Genomic DNA, 9,197 nt, shown 5'->3' on the forward strand with positions numbered 1-9,197 from the left:
CGAGGTATGCCCCTCCCTCCCCTAGCAGTTTCCCTCAACTGCCAATCCCACCCCCACCCCACCCCACCCCACCCCACCCCCGGCCTCCCCTGACACTTGTTCTTTTGACAACTTTTTCCTTCTGGGGATTACAAAAGTATCCAGGGTGGGTATATTAGTTTACTAGGGCTACTGTAACAAAGTACCACCAATTGGGTGGCTTCAAACAACAGAAATGTTTTGTCTCACAGTTCTGGAAGCTAGAAGTCCAAGAGAAAAGTGTTAACATGGCCATGCTCTTGGATTGGGAGTGGGACAGGGGATTTTCCCTGTCTCTTTTAACTTCTGGTGTTTGCCAGCTATCCTTGGCATTCTTTGACTTATAGATACATCACTCCAATCACATGGCCATCTTCTTCCTGTGTCATCTCCCTCTGTCTCTATATTCAAATTTCCTTCTTCTTATAAGGACGTCAGTCATAGTGGATGAGGCCTTGCCATAATGATCTCACTTTAATTTGATTATCTCTTTAAAGACCCTATTTCCAAATAAGGTCACATTCTGTGGCACTGGGAGTTAGGACTTCAACAGACCATCTTTGATGGACACAGTTAAATCCATAACAGTGAGAGAGCCAGAAACAATGAAATAAAACAGGAGGGTTTGTGATAGATAAGAGGAGCAGAATTGTTTTTTAGTGTATGGCTCAATAAGTAATAGGATCTACAGAAACACTGCTGTAAAGGGATAAGCACTTGAATAGATGTCAGGAACTTAGCTTCTAGTCCCAGCTATGTCATGAATCCCCTGCCTGACCCTGAACAAATATGTTGACATCTCTGAGTCTCAATTTCCTAAACTTTAAAATGAGTAGCTTGGACTTATGGTCTCTAAATGTCCTCTAAATGCTGATATGCCTTGAAGTTTTCAATTAGAGAAAATTAAGCTAAAAATCCAATTCAACAAAGTACATGTGGATGGTATAGGAGTATAGTACTTGGTTTAGTACCTTCTTCAACCTTGGAGACCACCAGGAGGATTATGCAGGATAAAGAGAGACAAGGATGAGAAAATAAAAAGGCAGAGGGTAGGCAATGATTTCCAAAAATAACCTTTGTAGGCCAGGCACAGTGGCTCGCATCTGTAATCCTAGCACTCTAGGAGGCTGAGGCAAGAGGATTGCTTGAGCCAAGAAGGTTGAGGCCAGCACGCACAACATAGCGAGACCCTGTCTCTACAAAAACATTAGCCGGGCATGGTGGCATAGGCCTGTAGTTCCAGCTATTCAGGAGGCTGAGATGGAAGGATTGCCTGAGCCCAAGAGGCCAAAGCTGCAGGGAACCATGATCATGCCTCTACACTCCAGCCTGGGCATCAGACTGAGACTCTGACTCAAAATAAAATAAATGGCCTTTGTGTCAAGCATCACCCAGCCCTGGAGCAGCACACATAAAACATGATGCAGAGGGCTATGTCATGAAGTGAGAAAGACACAGAGCCTTCTAAAAAATCGTGGAAAGTGTTGTCTATTGGACTAATTGAACCGGGCACACTGGAAACATCTAACAATGTGACTGCATTAACGCAGGATAGCCCCTTTGGATCCAGCGATGCTTCTTCTCCCCATTCTAGATTCTAGTTTTCCAAAAAAGCAAACGGGAAGGGAGTAGTTAGTTGTTGTGCAACTACCAAAGTTCTGTTCTATTTACACACATTACTTCATTAAAACAAAATATCTACATGGTAGGTATTAAAACAATAACCAGCATTTATCAAGTGCTCACTCTGAGCTTGGTACTTTCATTTGTGTAATTTATTCCTCCAAACAATGTACTGCAAAGTACAAAATACCGTGAGCACAGTGATTCCCTTCTCACAAAGAACCTTGGTTCACAGAGCTGAGATAACTGCCCCGGTTCACACCGCCCTAATGGCAGAACTGAACTATTTGACTTCTGAGCCTGGGCTCCTTATATCTACCATGCTAAAAATTTCCCATTTATAGATGGCAGCATGTGGGAGGGGGGGGTGGGGAGAAAAGGGAGGGAAGGAAAGAGGAGGGAAGAAATCCATAGACCTGATTCTGTTAATAGGGGAAGAGATCACGAGAAGAACGCAAAGAAGGAAAAGAGATGCTACATACTGATTAAAGAACATAAAAATTAGTCTTCTACAGAAATGATTCACAGATGAGTTTTCTCTCAATCCTATTCTAAGTGACTGTGAGGATTAGGGGGATTGTTGGAAGAAGAAGAGAGTCTGAGAAGAAGGACTAGCCAGGAGAGAGAGTCAATTAACAACAAATGCATCAAATGAGTGCGTGTGTGTGTGTGTGTGTGTGAGAGAGAGAGAGAGAGAGAGAGAGACAAGAAAATCAAGGCAAAATCAGCAGCAGATGCTGAAGTCATGCTCTCCCTTTGGGAAAAGGCAAGTGGGGACAGGACATGCAGCCATGAGGCAAAAGCAAAAACATCCCAAGGAGATTACTATTGTGAGCACTTATTATCCCGTGGAAATGCCCTTCGATCAGGATGCATAATCACCATATTGCATCCTATTACAAGTTGAAGATGAAACATGATTGCTACTGTCATATTAGTATCTAATCAGAAGTTGGGGGGCAATTATGGTAATAATGCGAGGTGCTGAGGGGGCTCACTCAGGAGGAGTGGGAAAACCTTGCTTAAGGACTTGTCTCTAAAGACTTGTCTCATCTCTGAAGTAGACAAGAAGAGGGTCACTGGTACGCTAAAGCCATGCCAAGTAAAGGATGTTAAGAAGTCTCAGACTGCAGAGTGATTTTGGTTGCATGGGATAGCCAGGGGTGCCTTGAGGGTAGGGAGAGGCTGGATCTCACTAACCCATGATTTTCTAAGTCTGACTCTTGGACTTTGGGCATCAATCACCCATGAAGCTTGTGATTCCTGGGCCCCATTCCAACCCTTCTGAGCCTGAATCTCTGAGAATGGGGACCCAAAAGACTACATTTTTACAGAATATACAAGTGCCAATTTGTCTTATGTGTTCATCCAAAAAATGATGGATCAAAGAAAAATGAGGTGCTGCATACCTCAGCTAATACCCAGTATGGGCCCATGGTACCAGAAATTGCTATATTGAAAAATATGTATTGTTACCAATAGTAATAGTGACAATTACAAGTGACAAACCACCAAGGTTCTTGACAGCCTTCTCTTGAGTTTTGAGGACTTCAACTAGGGTGGATTATTGAACTCTTCTTGTTCTAACTTAGTTTAAAATCTTAATTATAAACCCTCAGATACAAAGAAAATAGGTGGGATATCTATTTATTTACTTACTCCTGTCCTCACATCTATGGATTCCTTTTCAAAACACCCTTAATCAGGGCAAATAAAATGAATCGCCCCTTAAGTCCACATGCATCCAATTCAGTACATATGAAGGGGAACCCCAAAAACTGGAATTTATTTATTAAAAACTGTGTATTTATTCTTAGATGTTTAAACGTCAGTCACCTTCAAAGTACTCTCCATCTGATGCGATACACCCATCGAAATGCTTTTTCCACCGCTCAACACAGTTTTTGAACTCATCGATTTTGATGCCTTTTAGTGCTTCTGCTCTTTTTTGTTTAATTTCTTCCACTTCAGCAAAACGTTTCCCTTTGAGGACTTTTTTTCATCCAGGGAAACTAAAAATAAAGATGCTCAGGAAGAGATTGTGTGAATAAGGTGGGTGGAACACAGAGGCCATGTCGTTTTGGGTCAAAAACTTCTGAACATTCAGAGTGGTGTGGGCAGGTGAATTCATGAAACACCCTTCAGGAAGTGGGCAAAAGTGTTGAAAGAATCTCCCCCAAAATTCACTGAAGCCAAATGCAGCTATTCACAACAATGCTAGCTGGTACACTGATGCCAATGGGCTTCTAGAACACTTGCCTAGTGGGGAAAACCTACTACAGGGGGCCCACCCTTCAGAGGATAATTCCAGGTTTTGGGGGTCCCCCTCATATTTAAACAAATATAATCCATTCAGTGCTTTCTGTGTGCTAGGCACTGCATTACCCACTTGAAAATGCATTCCTTCATGGAACCCAGATGACAGTCCTCAGAGGTAAGTACCATTAGTATCTCCAGCTTCCATAGGAGGAACTGAGGTTCAGAGATGTCAAGTATTTAGCCAAAGTCACACAGCTGGTCAGTGGGGGAGCCAGGATAATAATAAACTCCTGTGTGCATTGTTCTGCATGAAAGAAGGCAATCAATAATACAGATGATAACAATAGAAAATCCGCAAGCCCTTTAGCTCTGGCTTTGGAATGCACGAGGTGATTTTTGGCCACAGAGCAGCTTCCCTAATTAAGTTTGTTTAGGCTGGCATTGAAATTAGTCTGCTGGCACTGAACCCTTGTCATCTGAGGGCAGTGGATAGTCCATATTTGACAGTATTTCAAAGACTAAAAATTGATATGAGGTGAGGGTGAGACAGGGAGCCTGAGTAGTCTGTAGGGCAGTTTGGTGTTCACGTCTTGAATAGAAGGCCTTGCTTTCACATTGAAATCTCCTACTTCTTCTAGCCAATTTATAGCTTTCATCTTCGTGCTCCCCACAGATTTACTCTTTATAGTAATATCCATGTCATCTAATGACAAGATGCGATAACTAATGTGAGGTTGCTCCTGACCCCTAATATTCCCACACTGAAACTCTATTAGATTCCACATTGACAGCTCCTCCTGACTCCAATCTACCAGCTTCTCACTGAGCCAAAGAGTATAAGGTCCCTCAAGAGCAAAGCAATTTATTTAAATAACACAGTAAGTAGATGGAAAAGTGTGTTGCATTCAGAAAGTCAACATTCTCCTGCCTAAAGTAAAAGGCCCACGTGGCTTCTCCCAGTGCAATGGTAGAGCTGGCACGCGCTCCTCTGCCCCTCACATCAGGCCTTCTGTTGGGTCATTTCCCAGTTCATTTAAGTGGAACCAGCTAAATTAGTTTCTGAAAGTTGTATTTACAAGAGGGCTGGAGCCTTTCTTTGGGGAAAACCCAGACTTGGACTCTGGCTTTTTGTTCTCAACACCCAGGAACCTCCCTTTGAAACTGCCAGGAAGGACAGACACCGAGGAATTGACATGCCTGTGTCCAGATGGATGCACTAGAGCAAAAGGTTTGAGTTTCCAGTTGTTTAAAAAGCTTCCCGACTCCCTTCTGTCCCAAAAGATTAAAGGGGTCTTGCCTACCATCTAATGAGTAAGATCTTCCAGGACTCCCCATTAGAGAAAGTTAAAGAATCTACTGTTTCTAAGGTCATGTTTACGTCTTACCCATGCAGTGGTTAGCAATTCCTGGACTGGAAGACTGTTATGTATGAACGTGGATATACAAAGTCTACTCAAGCTGACCTTGAACCGCTATCGATTCCTTTCAAGTGATAGCGGTTTTAATTGGTTGTGTAATGAGGCTGCCTAGGTGCCGAGCATAGCCTGCTCTCAGGGGAGAACCACTTATACTGTCTTTGAAGCCCACCAGAAATGGTGTCAACTCACTACAAGAAGGGCTGAGCCGTCCGACTGCAGCTGTCAGGTTGTCACTGATTATAGCTGAAGAGAAGCAGTCAGGCCATAAATCTTGTGGAAGAAGCCTGGGTGATGGGCGAACTTTGAGAAAGGTATGTATTCTGAGCATCCTGTGGAGAGAGAAGTGCTCTATATGTAGACCCGAACAAGCTTTTGCAACTTTTTCCTCTTCTTGTGGCTCATTCCCTTTCTCAAGTCATCTCCTTTCATCTCTCTCTCATCTCATCTCTGAAAAAAAAATTCTTTCCAAGAAAAATCCTTCCATGGATTCCTGTCTCAGCCTCCTCCTCCGCAATCTCTTTGTGTGTGAATCAGCCATTCTCTCCCTCATTTCCAATGTCTCCCTCTGCAGGCCCCTTCCCCTCTGCCTTCAACAACCCTCAAGACTCCACAAGCTTTCCCTTCAGGCCTCTGAGTCCTTGCATCACTGAGATTTGCTCCCCTTCCTTCACTACTACACTCGTTCCTTTTTTTAATTTTATTTTTTTATTTTTTTACCTTATTTTATTATAAAGATGTGGGGTACAAGTCAGGATTAGGCAGATAAGTAATGCATGTGCAGGTGAAGTTTCGGCCTCCAACTGGTTCTCACTTCCCCTGGTTTAGGATCAGGTACCCTATGTGCCCCTCCTCCCTCCCCTGGCAGTGTCCTGCGACTGCCAATCCTTCCCTTATGCTTTTGTGATTAATGTTCAGGTTCCACTTATGAGTGAGAACATGTGGTATTCAGTTCTTTGTTTCAGTGATAGATCGCTAAGAATGATTGTCTCCAATTCCATCCCGTTTGCTGAGAAGTCCATGATTTTGTCCTTCTTTATGGCTACGTAATATTCCATCATGTATATGCACTACATTTTTTTTATACAGCCTACTTTCAATGAGCAGTAGGGTTGGTCCCATGTTTTTTGCTATCGTGAATAGTAGGGCAATAAACATGCGTGTACAAGTGTCTTTTTTTAGAGCGATTTGTGTTCCTCCAGGTATATAACCAGGAAGGGGATTGCTTCATTGCATGGAAGGTTGATTTCTAGTTCCTTTAGATGTCACTATTTTCCATAGAGGTTGCACCAGTTTGCACTCCCACCAATAGTGTAGAAGCATCCTTTTTTCTCTGCACCTGTGCCAGCATCTATTGTTCTTTTTTTTTGTTTTTTGTTTTTTGTTTTTCATAATCAATATTTTTATTATGGTTTTGTGGGGTACAGTTAAGGGTTAGGTGTACAATTACATTTCATTCAGACACCCTGTTGATAAGAGGTGTTTTCCCAGCCCCAGACAGATATTTGCTACTGTTAATCCCATCTCCCTCCCCCCCATAGTTTCCTAGTACCGTCAGTCATTTTCTTATAGTATTACATTGAATGTTCAAGGTCCATTATATGAGTGAGAACATGTAATATTCTGATCTTTGTTTCTGTGTGAGGTCACTCAGTATTATAGACTCTAGTTCCATCCAGGTTGCTGCGAAATTCATGATTTTGTTCTTTTTTATGGCTGCGTAGTATTCCATCGTGTATATGTACCACATTTTTTTAATCCAGTCCTCTTTTGATGAGCAGCATGGTTGTTTCCAGGTTCTTGCTATTGTGAACAACGCTGCGATAACCATACGTGTGCAGCCATCTTTTTTATAGAGTGATTTGAGTTCTTCAGGGTATATTCCCAGTAGGGGGATTGCGGGATCATATGGGAGGTTGATATTTAGAGCTTTTAGGAATCACCACACTGCTTTCCACAGAGGTTGCACTAGTTTACACTCCCACCAACAGTGTAGAAGTGTTCCCTTTTCGCCACACCTTCTCCAGCAGCTGTTATTTTTTGAATTTATTAATGATGGCCATCCTTACTGGAATACCATATAAAAAAATCAACTCTAAATGGATCAAAGTCCTAACCATAAAACCTCAAACTAGAGGAAGGGAAGAAGGGAGAGAGGAAGAAAAAAAACCCTCTAACTATAAGACTCCTAGAAGAAAACACAGGAGACACCCTTATGCATATCGGAGTAGATAACCAATTCTTGATCAAATCCCCAAAAGCATATGCCATTTAAGATAAGAAAGATGGAAGCCTGAGGTGGAAGGATCGCCGGAGCCCAGCAGGTCGAGTGGCCACTGCACTCCAGTCTGAGCGACAGAGTGAGACTCCAACTGAAAAAAAAAAGATAAGATAGACAAGTGAGACCTCATCAAATGGAAAAGCTTTTGCACAGCAAAAGAAACGATCAGGAGAGCGAGGAGACAACCCACAGAATGGGAAAAAAAATATTTGCTAACTATGTATCTGACAAAGGCCTAACATCCAGGATCTACAAGGAACTCAAACGAGCCAAAAGGAATAAAAACAAACAGCCCTATTTAAAAATGGGCAGAAGACATGAATAGACACTTCTCAAAAGAAGATATATGAGCAGCCAACAGATATATGAAAAAATACTCAGCCTCACTAATCATCAGAGAAATGCAAATCAAAACCACACTGAGATACTAGTCATTCCTTTAAATCTTTGATATCTGGCTTCTAACCTCATCCTTCTACCAGACATATTCTTTAGGAAGGTATTCGATGCAGCCTGATCACCAAATAGAGTGGCCCTTTCTCCATGCTCTTTCTTTTAACCCCTCTCCAAGTATTGTTTAACAAAATGGCCACTATTTCTGTCATCACAGCCATTGCTTAAGAAATAAATCTATGTCATCATTCTTGTGCTCTAGAATCTTCAGTGGCTCCCAAATGCCTGCTATACTAAGGGAAAACTCCTTAGTCTGACATTTCAGGCCATGGTCCTCCTTCCTGGCCTCACCCCACTCTTCCTTGACATGTACCTTTTACTCTGGCCTAAACGACTTTCTGTTCCCAGTACTCATGTTGACCATTCTTGTCTCTGCAGTATTGCTCACACCATTCCCTTCACTTACATGCCCTCTCTCCCATATTTCATCTAACCCCAATTCAATAAACATTTCTTGGGCACCTATTTTGTACCAGTGCCAGATCAGATATCACTTCCATTGTGAATCTTTCCCTAGTTCCATAGACACTGGATCCCCACATAACTTTTTTGGGGGTAAAGGGGCTGTATTTTTCCTTGTGGGACTTCAAACTCTACAAAGACTTTAAATCTTGTTCCAGCCCTTTATAAACCCATAAGTTCTGTAAGGACAGGGAACATGTCTTTCTATTCTTGCAGTACTTAGCACAGTGCTTTCTCCTTCATACACATTCAATAATTTTCTGTCAGATAGATTCAGATCATGTGATTTACAATGATTCTCACTCACAATTCCAATCATTTTCCTGAGACATTGATCCTATTGGATCCTTGCTCTTCCCAAGTTCGTCAAGATAAATGTGTCCCTCCTCATTCTTCTGCTGGGTAAGAATAGTGAGACTTCAAAGTAGCTACAAAAGATGGACCTTTACCCCTCTGCACCCAATATGATTATAGAATTGAAAATCTCTAACGGGGAATTGAAGCAGGGTAGCTAGCTTACATTAGCATAAATAGATAAATTTCCCATAGGTAGGATTTAGAAGGCATTCAGAAGAACACAAATCACTCTATAAAAAAGATACCTGCACACGTATGTTTATCGCAGAGTTGTTCACAATAGCAAGAACCTGAAAACAACCATGCTGCCCATCAAAAGAGGACTGGAT

The sequence above is a fragment of the Carlito syrichta genome, unplaced genomic scaffold (assembly GCF_000164805.1).
Source record: "Carlito syrichta isolate Samal-C Ts95f unplaced genomic scaffold, Tarsius_syrichta-2.0.1 Scaffold314335, whole genome shotgun sequence".
Lineage (NCBI taxonomy): Eukaryota > Metazoa > Chordata > Mammalia > Primates > Tarsiidae > Carlito > Carlito syrichta.